We start from the raw sequence: 14,219 nt of genomic DNA on the forward strand, positions 1-14,219 counted from the left end.
TGCACAGAGTTGTCCTCCATTGCTGTCCTGCCCCCCACACGGCCCTCTGAGCAGCATGGCAGGAAGAAGTCAGTGTCGTGGGTCTCTGCACCACTGGGACACAACTTGCACCTTGGCCAACAGTGCCCCAACGCTGCTTCTGTGTGACAAAATCACACTGCCTGGTGCCTCCAAAATTGGAACCGAGAGTCTGGGCCCCTTGGTGCATGTCAGCAGCAAATTCACTCTTTTTCATTTCCTTGTCATCAGAGTTAAGTTATGTCAGTTCATGTTCTCTAGAGCAGTTCGAATTCAATTTAGCTGGTGATTAAGTTACTTTGTTCGAGTGAATTGGATGCTGGTAGGAATGTTTGTTCAAAGGGTTAACTTAACCTTCCCCAAGGTTGTAACGGACACTGGAAGATCAAAAGCACCTCCAAACTCCCAGAGAAAAAAAAAAAAAAAAGGAAAAAAAAGAAAAGAATTGCTTACTTTTACAGTTTTCAGTCAATGTCTTCCCTCTGGAAAAAAAGTCTTGTGTTTAACATACTTAGACTCATGGTACAAACGATTCATTTTGTCTCTAATCGTAAACATAATTTGTCTGGTGTTTCAGTTCTTTAGATTTATGCAGTAGCCATGTTTGTCAAAGTATTTGGCACCAGTGACATCATCTTTGTTGAAATGCCGGACAGCGTGATGAGTCCCAGATGTTAACGCACACCGAATGAGAAAAAATAAAATACAAAGATCAACTGTAAGAGCTATGGAGGTAATAAAAAGTGATTCTGTTTTCTTCCAGTATTCAAAGATAATTATTTGTATTTGTTGAAGTTTGTTTTGCATAAATGATCAATCAGGGACTGTGTTTAATACTCTGCATGTGCAATATAAGGGAGACTGAGATGTGAATTTGGATGAACACTGAATAAAGCATGATTTGACTTCATGATTGCACTATTTCCTTTGTTTTTTTTCCAGTCTTTTACACTTTGCATGTGTAGATTACAATATATGCAGAGTATGTATGCTGAGAACCAAATGTGCCTCTTTCCAAACTGCCAGGATTTAACGTGTCATTTGGATAATGGTCATGCATGGTTATGTCAGCACATCATGTTTTCTAATGTACTATAACATGACATGCCAACGTAACCATGAGTAGCACCATTTCCTAATGACATGTCATGTCCATGAAATGTAAAAAGGATGTGACCTGCTGAGAATCTGGCTTGAAAATGTTTTTTTTTTTTTAATTTTAAAATAAAATTGCTGTGTGCGCAGTATGTCCATTTCCAAAAGGTTTTTCCATAAAAGTATGGTTTAGGTGCTTTAAGGGAAAAAATCATAAAGATCATGCTTTCATATTGACTGCATATCTACCCAAGTGTTACGTGTTGCCTACATATGGTAAAGAAAGCATTAACAAATAATATATCCATCCATCTAGAGCATCCTTAATACTACATGAGCCTGGCCTGACTAATATTTTCATGGAAAATGAGGCAGAAGTACTCCCTTACTTTCACACCAACAATGAAAACTCTCTTTAGATCATTCCGTTGTCTAGACAGTGTTGACTGTCACAAAGAATTCCCATATCCACAGTCAAAAAATTAACTTGGAAAATGCATACCTAGTTGTCAAATTTGTTTCCTTAATTTACTGCAGTAGTTCTCCAGGCATAATAGACATAAGACAAATTGTGTTAAAGCCATGGGGAGAAAAAGGAAATTTAGACTTTTCATATTGGTGGATTGTATCCTATAAAGATGAATAATCAGTTGAATGTATAATGCATCTGTCACTGTCTTTTCTTAAAAGACTTCACATCAGAAAAAAAATACAGCAATGCACCAAAATATAACGTTGTTTCAGTTCTTCTTAGTAGGTTATTCCTGATCTGTTTATTTGCAGTGAAAGTTTTGAAAATAGTTGGCATTAGTCTCAATACATGTTTTCTAAAACTTGAAAGTAGAGGAAGTGGTGATGAGGTCTGTGGTGTTGGTTGGTGGTGCAGTTTTCACTGTGCTGCTTGGTTTCGGGTCGACCAGATGACATGGACATTGCTAAGTACGTGGGATTTATTTTGAAATTGTTCGGATTTCTCTTACCTTTTCTTTCACATTGCATGGTAATAAACACTAAAAAACAGATCAACTAATATTGTTCTTTATGTTTATAGGACTGTACTTAGTTTACATTCGGATGTTGACACATGAAGAAAATGGATTTTCGTCAAGGGCTCCTAAAGCTGTTAAAACTTACAGGTAAGTCTTTCAGATACCCTTACAAAACCCAACATGTCTACAGGATTTTGCTAGATCTCATTTTCAAAAGCACTTATGTTATTTAGGGGTCTAATTCACAGTTCTGAAAGCAGCTTGGATGCTTAGTATATTAGATCTCACTGACCTTCAAAGGGACATCTAAGCGTTTATGGTCAGATACTGAATGTAAGAGGAGCCTAGTAGGATTTTTTTGTAGCGTTTCATCACCTCGCTCCCTTTGAAATCACTTTAAACATTTTCCTTCAATTTAAAAAATGGGGCACGGATTTCTAAATCATATGTGTACTTATGAAAATATTACCTGTAATTTATTTAAACCTTGTGAATACCTCAGAAAAAAGGGGTGTTGTGGATATAGTCCTTTAATAGAAAATGCGTTCTGTGAATTTCGGGACAAATCCTGGGTTTTGTCACTAATGTGTCATTTTAGTCATTACTTTCTGAGTTGTATCATCAGAAATCTGGGTCACATAGGCCATACTTAAATTACATATCAGATGACCCAAATGTTTAAGGCAAACTGGTGTAATTCAGCATCACTTTAAGCAATTTATGCCACTGAAGATCAAGCCCCTCAAAGTCCAGCATCTTCCTGAGTGGAATTACTTCACCTTCTCAAGTCTTTTCTTACATCTTCTCATATTAGTCAGGACCCCCTACCTTCCCATCCCTGGCTTATCTGACTGGCTTGTGGTATTGATGCAATTACTGTCTCTGTACACGCTCTATTATTAGTCTTAAAAACAAAAATTTCACCTCTCTGTACACTATTATTAGTCTTAAAAACAAAAATTTCACCTGAAACACAAACATACCTGTTATAGATAGTGTGTGGAAATACTGAAAGAGAAAATCTTGTGGGGGAAGAAAAAAAGGGAACTTAGCTGAGGAATGAGCATAATGTACTTGTTTGTTGCATACAGTTATGGTAATACAGTATCCTATCATGCAATAAAATATCACACAACATAATATATCTTTTGTATGCTTTAATGTCAGTTTTATTTGCTGAACAATTATTAGGTGTGCAAGCAGAATAGTTACCTTCACCAGCTCTGCTTTGCTTTTTTTCATTCTTCCATCCATTTTCCAGCTGACATTTCCTTTCCTTTCCATGCTTGTGGGCCAGAAAAGGCATGATACTGCACGCTGACAAATGTGTGCTAAGGTGATTAAAAGTCATGTTCAGAGCTATTGATTACACACCCAGTGACTTCTTGTGGGGCCACTGTATTTGTGCCAAACTGTGTTATCAGACTCTTGGTGAGCACAGATTTAGTGCAACGGGTTTTCATTGGTTCTGTTTAAAATACATGGAAAAGCATTTGCCAGAAGCCCTGCACGTGATGTTGAGCACAGACTTTGCAGCTGTCTCTGTAATTCTTAGAAAGGTGAAAAAGCAATGACTTAATGCTCTATACCACCCAAGTCTGATTTTTTTTGTCTAAGGTCACCTTATATTTGTAGATCTTGGAAAATTATCATGAATATTTATGATGGCATCAAAAAATCAAGCAGCTGCAAATTGTTTACAGCATTTTTAAGAATATGAAACCAGCTTCTACAATAAATCAAATACATCTGTTAGAACTGGACAAAAATTGAAAGCTCTTTGGTTTCATCCTACCCTCTTATATACCCGAAAGTTGAAAAATTGTCAATAGCACAATTTTTAAACACTAATGTGGGCTGTATAGATAAAAGGTAAAACCTGAACAAAAGTACCAGATTAATCATTCTAAAGATTGCACATGAAAGTACTTTAATTAAATATTAATTTGAAATAGATGCCATAAAACTTTGTGGATACTTCCAAAATGTAGAATTGCAGTCTGCCTAAAATTTTATCTGCTTTTGCTTTTTCCCTACATTTAGAAAAATATATTCTTCCATAATACAGCAACTCAGATGGGCATATTTGAAAAATTGCACATTAAAAATGTGTGCAATATTGGCCTCAAACATTTCTTGGATTTTTCTTCTACAGAACCATGATTTATAATCTGCCACTAATTTAATAGCTGGCTGGAGACATACTTCAAGAGAAATAGCACTATCTATGTTTAGGCAGAAGTAATCAATTCTAAATCTTGGCACTGCTGTAAGTTGGTATTTAGATTGCATTTATCTTATGAAAACATCAAAACATTTGGTTTTGTTCAAACTGGAGGAATAAGGTGTGTATTTTAGATGAGACACACTTCTTGCCTAAAAATGTGTACCTTACGTGAAAGGGGAAAACTGTGCATCTCTTAGGACTATGGTTTTAAAACTTTTTCTTGCCAAGTACTGCCATCAGCAGCAGTGGTGACCTGAGCCTCAGCCTGCAGCTCTACACGGGCTCACGTGTCACGGCGCAGACACTTGCGTATCACTTGTGGTATGTGGCTTGCAATTTGGGAATGCCTGTATTGGAGCTCTTAATCCATTTAAATACAACTGTGCTAATAGATAAAGGATCTGATTTAGAGGCTAGAGTTTCATTTCCCCTCTCTTTAGGAAGTTTCATATTTTGTCTGTTTGGTTTCTCCAGTTCTTCCTACCAGGTAAATGCTACTTATACTGTCCCTCAGTTTTTTTACTGACATGTTTTTGACTGGGGAAGCATGTGGGATTTCAGGGTCTCCCTACTTCATGTTTTAAAGATAATTCAAAGACCTCTATGGTCAGAGGTACCCCTCCACTTTACAGGAGGATCTTTTTCACCTGCGATATAGTTCTCTCCGTTCAATAAGCTGAACAATAAACCCTGTCTCTTTTTCTGCTGGCCAGTGTTACAGACTGTCACAGGCTCTCAGTCCCTGAGCAGCATTGCATTACAATTCAGTAAAGTTCCCACAACCAGCGTGCAAGACTTCATCAGAAGGCAAAATGCTAGTCTGAGAGGATAATGACTATGAGACATTCTTTTAATAAGGACCATTTTTAAATGTTAAGAATGACTTGTTTTAATTGAAGGAGAGGAAAGGAACTCCTACCAAGAGTCAAAGAGATCCCCCAGAGCTCTCTGAAGTCTTCAAATTGTCTTGGATAGAAATGCCTGAGAATCAGAAATCAACAGAGGTTGTAAAAAATTTCCAACCATCTTACTGTAAAGTTCGTCTGATTAGGTTATTGTCTTCTGCAGTTAAAATTTTGGCTTTAGCTTAAAATAAGGTGTCTGACCATCCTAGTTACTGAAGGCAAATCATGAGACTCATTTTATAGACCAAACTTTTGCTGAGTTTGTGTAAGCAGGGATGCAGAACAATTACCATTCAAACCATTCTTTTCAATCTACTATACAATATCCACCTGTTCTGTCAGACAGCAGGAATGTATGCTGCAAATACAGACTACTGCCGTGACAGCAGCAGGTGTATGGCAGCAACAACTAATCAAATCAGCTGAATCGGAGGTGTGAATCACATTGCACTTGTGTGCAATGAAAACGAGCAGAAAGGAGAGAGCTAAATGGTTGTGAATTTTTGTTTTATTTTTAAGAACTTTCTTTAAAGGGTAGGCAGAACAACTGGTAAGTACAAGAAAAAGTAATGAGGAATTGAAAACAAAATGACATTTCATCCTTGCTGCAAAGGACAGGCAGAGTGAGATAGGTACAGGAGGCACCCATTGTAATCACTCTGAAAAAAGCAAAGCATGGGTTTTGATTTTCCTAAAGAAGCAAATGCAAAAGAACTCTTGTCTGTACTATATGACTCATGATGCTTCTTTACTAGGCTTAAAGAGAATTGAACTTGAGTAATAGCACCATTAGAGCTCTTTACCAGGAGCTAGTTCCTGTGGTTTCACTGGGTCCAGCTGCTGATGACTCACAGAGGAAGTGGCAGAGATTAGGTGCACAGGGAAAAAATCAGAACAGCTCAGAAATAAAGCAAATCAACCAAGCATTACCTTTTGTGCACAACAGAACAATGGCTTAACAACTAAGGTTCAAAATGATCCGTCTTATTCCCCTCATTTGTGCTATTCCTGTTGGAAAGACCACCAGGAAACATGTGAACCACTGTGGAATACACACTGTAATCCATGGAACATCTCAATTAATATTCCCTCTTGACTACAGCTAGAACAATACATAGCATCAAGCAGTTTAATCTCCGGCAATAATGCCTTTTGTAAGATCAAGAGGTCTTTCCCTTGAATTAAGGTTTAAGCGAGGATTTTGAAAATTAGTTTGGTATTCTGCATAATGTATAGTGCTGGCTATAGGTTCCATAAGTAGTAGCTAGGTAAAATGCATAGACACAGGCTGGTTGTCATTAAAAATGTTGTTATTAGTAATTTCCCCTTTGCAGATTGACATTGGGTTCCCTGTAGAAGAGAGTAAATCCTCCAACAGACTTTGTTAGAAGCACATATATCCAAGCTTGTATAAAATTTAAAATACTGCTTCTAATATTCAGTTTTATGCTACAAAGAAAGTATGTCCCCAGCAGCAGAAAGTTAAAATATCTGCCTTAAAAGGGGGAAGAAGATACAGGGAAAAACATTCTGGATCTTGTTTAAATTACTAATGTACAGTAGTAGTGCTACTGTTGGCTCACATCACTACGGTCTTGGACACATAGCTCAGGGGATGTTTTCTTCATGGAAATTGCAAACAGTTTGGGCTCTGAACTCCTTGGGGAGGAGTCCTATCTGAGTTGCTGTAGATTGATAAAGGAGCTTATTATAAAAACATAAGACTATTTTGACTAGATTATACCATTTCTTTAAAAAATATTTGAAAATATGATATACTAAGAGCACCCTGGAAAAATATCATTGCAAATTTTGCTAGGTCAGCTATTTATCCTTGTTTTAAAAATAAATTGGAGTAGACAATTTAACCCACCTTCCACTTTCTCCTAAGAATTTCAGAGGTAAGATCAGTTAGTGATTATACACAGAGATGCATTTTATAAACATTTGCTTTAGTGATTAATGTAAAACTATTCACAACCATCTCTTTGGAATATTAAGTAACGCACTTTGCTTCGCATGTTTACCATCACCCGGCATTTCAAACCCCACAAGGTGACTGTGTGACACTGGTACGTGGCCTCTGCAACACACATTGAGTTTTGAAAAGGCCCACGCCACCCTCAGCTTCAGTGTGCTTCAGCTTAAGCAATAAGCACTTCAAAAAATATTACCAGTAAGGAAGGTGTTTCTGCTGGCGTTTTCCTATATGGAAAAGCAAACATGAATTCCGATCCTGGCCCCTGTGCTCCCCAAATGCCACGAGTGCATTATCTGCAGTAAGCAGTGAGGCCTGCGTTTAAGAGAATAAAGACTGTGCTGTGCATTTGTGGTAGCCAGCGAGGAAATGGGGTGGGTGGGGGCCGTCTGCAGCTCCGTGGGTGGCCAGGCCATGCATAGGGTGCTGTTGAGGCTCTCCCAGGCGCTGACATGGGGCACTGTGGGCTTTGGGGAGAGCTGCACCAGCTGTCTGGAAAGGCATGAAATTCCTCTTCCCTGCATGCAGCCACATGGCCGTCACACACTCAGAAGGACATGGATGAAGCAGGTCGGTTCATTTACTTTCCTCTCTTAAAAGTCAGTTATTTTATGTTTAAATGTTTTCATTCATCTCATCCACATTAACTCTTTGGCACATATGTGATGATGAAAGGGATGAAACCTTATTCCTATCAATGCCAGAAATGGAGATTCTGGAGGGGAAAAAAAAGGTGAAATGGAATTAACACGCATTAGAAATTGTTTATTTGATACTATTGTACTATCCCTTTAAGATATGCTAATATGAACTGGCTGTCAATGCAACATCACTTAGTTGGTTTTCGTCTGGACCTTAGAGCACAACAAAATTATTAGTACATAAATCTCTACTAATTTACTCTAGATTATGATTCTTTCATCAACATGCACATATAAATTATACCATTAATCATAATGATTTCTTTCAGTATTCATGTGGATGTAATATGTAATTTCTTGGGAATCCCACTGTAATTTAGCATGAATTAATGTCCACTTATCGGAAAGCACTACCTACATTGATATTTCTAGGGAAAAAACTCAACAACCGTGATGCATCTTAAACCGCGGCATAAATGACCAGGGTGCTGGTAAACAACCGCCAAAGGAGCGTCACTGCAGGTAAAGGAAAGTTATCTTAAAGGCAGTTTGTTTCAAAGCTCATTAGGCCAGATGGCAGCCTGTCTTCCAGGAGCACGTACAGCACGTGTGAGGGAATGGGTGGACTTCTCTCTCCTTCACCCTGCCCTGGGGAAGAATGGTGTGAATACGTGGAGCGAGGGAGCGCTGAAGCAGAGGGGCATCGCTAGACGCTGGAGAAGGCAGTACAAAGCCATCTGGTGCACTTTTTTGACAGAGCGGGAGCAATAATAGCTACATCAGTCTTAATGGGTAACACCTAATTGGCCTCAACAGTAAATTTCGCTGAGAGAAACAGCAGTATTCATCCACTTTTCTGCAGACTGTATTTTAGCAACAGGTTACGTGCTTGGAGGTGGCCGGCCCATAGATTGAGCAGGTCAAGGACACATGGATGGGCTGCCTCGGCCTCAGTTTCCCCCACCTAGAAAATGCAGCTGCCTCCTTGAGAAGTGCTGTGCCCTTTCTGGAGGTGAAGTAGGATATTACTTAATCTAGCTATCAAATATATAAATGGAACATACATATATACATATGCATGCTTCATAAGTGAGACAGTGAGGGGGAAAAGAAGGAACTTCTGACTATAACAAAAGATTCATTAGGAAAAATGAACTAATCAGTGCTCTCCAAGGAGAAATTCATTCTGTTTAGGAGGCCGTACCCTCTGCTGCTGCACATACTTAATATAATTTATATTATTATTTAAATCACTGCGTAAATTTTAGATACTTTTAAAAATCAAGTTAATGGACCATACTTTACTGCTTAGCATCATTTATATCAAGAATTAGTGGCTGTGGAGATAATATATGTGAATACAGAGGAGAAAACACAAACAAGCAAATATCATAAAACTCATCTGTAGCATGCGCTTAAAATACAACCATAGAAATGAGCCCATGGAAGAGTCATCGCGTGTTGTGTGGTACAGGCTTTCCTTTAAGCTCTGTGCACCCCTGTGTTTAAATACAAGGTATTCTAGAAATCACTTACCACCACATAGGGGTCCCTTCCTTGCACCAACCTGTCATGGCAGGATATTTATTCCACTGGGAAATGTCTCCCTCTCCTCGCTTTGGATACAAAGGGAAGTGAGAATACAGCACACTTTCCCACAACCGTAAGAGGGAGCAGAGACGGCAAATTAAGGAATTCTTGGGGAGAACACAGGCACCTATAAAGACTGCTTAGGAGCTGAAGAAAGGGCTGAGATGCTTTAAACAGGCATAGCCTAGAAACAAAGAGAGAAGGAAATAGAGAAAGATAATAAGAACCTGAAAGAGTGAGAGGATTCTGGCAGCTGAGATAAATGCAGGGCCTTCTGCTGTGGGCTCATTAAAAGACAGAATATATTCCCTAAAAATGTCCTACCTGTACCAGGCAATAAAACAGCTGTGCATCATTGCTTCCTTCAGTTTAGCTGCGCTGTATTTCATTCCCCTGCATGCTCACAGCAGAGAAATTTTGACAAGGAGCCCAGTTTCTGAAGCTTTGACACAAAGTCTTTCACAGCCCCAGATTCCTGTCAATGTCATGCTGAAGCTCGTGTCACCGAAGGGATTTCTCTGCCACAGGAGAGTGATACAGAGACGGGGCTGCCCAGAGAGTCCCAGCAGCCACATGGGAGGAGAGAGATGGGTCCCACAAGGTGGGCAGAGCATGCAGCAGCAGGCACGAGTGGGACACAGATAGTGCAAAGGGCCAGCATTAGTGCTTTTTATTTCACTGCTTTCTCCAACTTGCTTTATGATGTTCCTGAAAAACAGACATTTAGGTAAAGAGTGATATAGCCCTTGGAGTGGAAAAAAACCCCCAACCCATAGCTGAGTCCAGGAGGTGTGAGACTGGGAATCTAGAAGGGAAGGGCAAAACAGGTCCAGTTCCCCTTGTCTTGCTGGAGAAAGGGTCCCTTATCCCACCACTGAGGAGTAATTCCCTGTGAGGAGGGTAAAAGGTTTTTTCAGACTTGAGCATTTCTTTCTGATAATTTTGTGCAATTTCATGAAACATGGTCTTCCAATAGGAAAAGAATTTGGAGCTGAGAATGCTTTGCTTTTGCATCTCATGACTCAGGCCTAAATTCATCCACATTTTATATCTTCTCCTTTGCAGTCTGTTTTCTTTCTGCCCAACTTGTATACTTTGTACTCGGTAAAATTTGTGAGGTTTTTCCATCTAGTAAATGAAGCTCCAGACATAGATCCTTTGCTGCTGCCACAGTGCAAAGGCGGATAAAAAAGTAAGCTTTTATTAACAGAGACAAACTTGGGCCCCTGGCATCTTACCGCAAGCCGTGACAAAGTGGCTGGAGTCAAAAGTCTAATTTTAAACACAGAGAGCAAAATTTATAGACCACATATCGCCACCTCCTCCTTGCACTGGCTAAACTTAAGTTTTGCTGGGAGAACAGTGAGAAAAGCTGTTGTGCCTGTGTCCTGATTTGCTCCTACATAAGCTTTGTTTCTTTGGGAAATGCAAGTCATGTTTTATAAAGCTGTGTTTTACCTTGCAGTTTGGAGCCCACAAAGTCACTTAATTCCTGACTGTGATGTTGGATAAAATTGTTTTTCTTTCCAAAAAAAAAAAAAACCCCAAAGCCCCCCCAAAAACCCAAACCCTGAAAATGCTGGTTTGGTTGGCTTATTTCAGGTAACAGTAATTGTCTAAATGATTACCTAAATTATTAGTTGCTGCTCAGACAGCTGCCTGCATTGCTGGGTCACCTGGCAGTTGTGCATGAGCATTTTTATTGCCTATACATAAATAATTTTCTTTCCTGATGAATTCACAAGCTGCTGCCTCAGACACTCCCTGTGTGTCATCTGTGTATTACTCAGGGTCCGGAGCTAAGTGGGTAGATTGCTCACAGCAACGCATTTCATCCATGTCCTTTGGTTTCGGATGCAGCGCGCGCGCTTCCAGCTGTCCAGGAGCACCTCCATTACCCAGCCTTGTGGTAGAGCAAATAGCATTCTGGCCTCAGTCTTCAAGCAGTAGATTAGTGACAGCAGTAGGCAGACAACTTTTGTCCCCAGGGAATATTAGAAATCTAGAGCTAGAAATAGATGGATTAACTGAAATGCAACCCAACCTCTGATCTACATTATTGCCTCACTTCTTTATCTCACAAGGGAAGCAGAGATAAAGAGTGATAGACACTGATAATGATGGAAGTCCGCGATAATACACCGAAGTGATAAACTTCTTTGTGGCCCTCATTGTGCCCAGTTGTCTTCAGCTGGTTATGAGCTCTAGCCTCAAGCTATTTACACCATGATCAGGCTAGTAATTAGCAAAATGTTTAATATAATATAGAAGCAATTAGGAGGTGATAACATGCAATTAAGATGTGTTTTCAGATTAAAGATTTTATAGTGCTCTCTTTCTTGAAAAGATAAAGTGCCTATCTCAAAATGTCAAACTGCAGTGATTTAATCTGAGTTATTTTCAATTAATATGCATGTATTCTTGCGATGTGTTCACCGTTGTTATTGACATTGATAAATTAAGCTCATCCCAGCAGAATTTATCCTTGAGTCGCTCTATATTTCCTGAATGTCAGTTCTTTATTCGTATTTTTTTTATGCCTACAAGCTGTGCGTGATCTAACTCTAAGTCCCTTGATTCATCCCTGGGATTACAGTAATGTGTCAGTCTGAGTGGAACAATAATCTGAAAGGGCATTGTTATAAATAGTGTGTTAGAATATAATTGTTTGTCATGTCGTTTCTCCCCTTTAAATCCCTCTGAGTCCTGTTTAAGTAATTTAGACAGCTAGAATGACAAGAGTCTTGAGATTTCACTTATAGAGTTGTCCAACCAGTCTTCAGCCTACCCTGTCTTTTGAGACTGTCTCATCTGCAAAGTAGGAAGTGCAAACAGCAGATGAGTTCCGACCACACTGCAGATATGTTATGAGATTTTGCTCAGGCCATTTATAGAACAATGTAAATGCTACTGATACTAATTTTGCCCTGGCTAGTCAATAGAAATGCTTAGACAATAGACATTAGGGTGTTTCCTGTCATCATTAAAGTCAGAATCCTAAAGTATTGCAATTCAGATACTGCAGTTCAATGTCTGAAGACATTTTTTTTTAATTGGATGCTTTTTGTTAATTTTTCTTATAATAATATTTTTTTAAAAGACCTTAGACAGGAAGGACAGACTTTTTTTTTTTTTTTTAATGGAGCCAGTTTTTAGCAAAAGTAGTAAAACCCTTTCAAGGGAAAAATTGCTAGAAATGAAAGTGTCCTATTAGATTGCCCAGTCCAGTTCCTGAATCATGCAGGATTATTTCTTGGAAGGCATTTTTCTGCTCTTTGGTCCTCCCTTGGTTTTTTACAAATGCAGTCAGGCATCTAAACATCAGAGCATGTGCATACAGCACATATCAGAAAGGTTTCCTGAATTTAACAATTATTTCCTTTCCTTTTTCTACCAATTATTTTCCCCGTAGCTAGTGCTAACATTTTTCAAATATTTGTGTTTGGGTCTCATCTTTTCGGCTTTCTTCAACCCACTTAGGGTCTGCTATGATATTTTGTTCATATGTGGTTGCAAAAAGGTAAATTAGCTGACAGTCATTGCTAAGCAAGGCAATTTATATTTGGCTTTGTGTCATCCAGCTGTGATTAAATTCTTTGGAGACGATGGATTTAGTAAAGTAAGATGATATAACTCATCACGGTTGATGTTGGCTGCCCAGTGACTGTTCGCATTTAGTCAGCTAACCCAGTTTCTCACAGGACTGATTGAACAAGTTAAATTCTTGCCGTTTAACAATCCCTGAGTCACTGTTGGTCAAGCCAGACATATTCGATTCTCACCTATAAATAAACACCTGTAATATTTTCCATTAATTGTGCAGGCCAACATCCAGACTCTCAGTGTCTCCCAGGTAAGTCCCTCAGGACATAGAACAAAATGCAGCTCCTGAATGTTATCTGTGAATACCTCAATGTCCTGTCCTTTGACTTGTCTTCACAGACCAATTGAAAGAAAAGAAGAGAACAAACAACACAATTAAAAGAAGCTGCCAAAAACTGTAGAAGTGTCAGCTGGCAAGAAAGAACCTCTGCGGAAATTTATTGGTGAGCAGGTAAACATCTCACTGTCCCTGAGCCAACAAAAAATGCCTCTCTAGGAGTTAGATTAGCTTTACACAGCTGATTCAACCCATCAGTACCAAGGTCAGACAGAAAGCGGTGACAAAGTAGCTGGAAAGTCCTAATGGTTTGTCTTGGATCTGTACCAGAGGTATGACCACTTATGTCCTGTCTATGCAGAAAGTCTTGAACTAGAAAGAATGATGGTATATCCTTTTCCTGGTCAATGAGGTAATTGTGCGAGAGTAGCTTTGCTCAGTAGACCATTCCTGAGTGTGGGATTTGCTGGATGCACCATCCAGAAGGGATGGCAGTGGTGGGGGCAAGGTGAGCCTGCAACAGGGGGAGCAGGAGGGGACGGGTATCCCAGCTGGGGCACTTCTCCTCATGGAGAGTGGGTCATCTGGACTGCAGCATGAGAGATGCTGGGGGGCTTCCCTGTATGTTGGCAAAGCGATGCGTGGAAGTTGGTGGAGCAGTCAATGTCACCTTTGCAAAAATCAGCCGACCATTCATCCTGAAGCTCAGGAAAGCTTCTGATGGTCTATGTTTCTCTCCCTGAACAAGGAGTGCAGTCATTCAGAGGTACTCACAGAAGGAGGTAGTAACTAAGGTTGGAAAAGTGCAGCATAGGTATAAAAAAATCTTAATGTTGACAGTATCCAACTAATACATAAACAAACATAGCAGTAACACAAGTGTGTTAATGCTATTG

At 39.4% G+C, this 14,219-nt stretch overlaps 1 long non-coding RNA gene across 1 annotated transcript; it reads left to right on the plus strand.

Annotated features, from left to right (window-relative positions):
* The first annotated feature begins 604 nt into the window (after window positions 1–604).
* On the plus strand, window positions 605–13,477 carry LOC106890230. Its single transcript, XR_001412480.1, has 3 exons — window positions 605–751; window positions 2,165–2,249; window positions 13,386–13,477. It is a non-coding gene; the product is annotated as an uncharacterized LOC106890230 (long non-coding RNA).
* The last annotated feature ends 742 nt before the right edge of the window (window positions 13,478–14,219 follow it).

Source organism: Calidris pugnax, unplaced genomic scaffold (genome assembly GCF_001431845.1).
Source record: "Calidris pugnax isolate Ruff unplaced genomic scaffold, ASM143184v1 scaffold111, whole genome shotgun sequence".
NCBI lineage: Eukaryota > Metazoa > Chordata > Aves > Charadriiformes > Scolopacidae > Calidris > Calidris pugnax.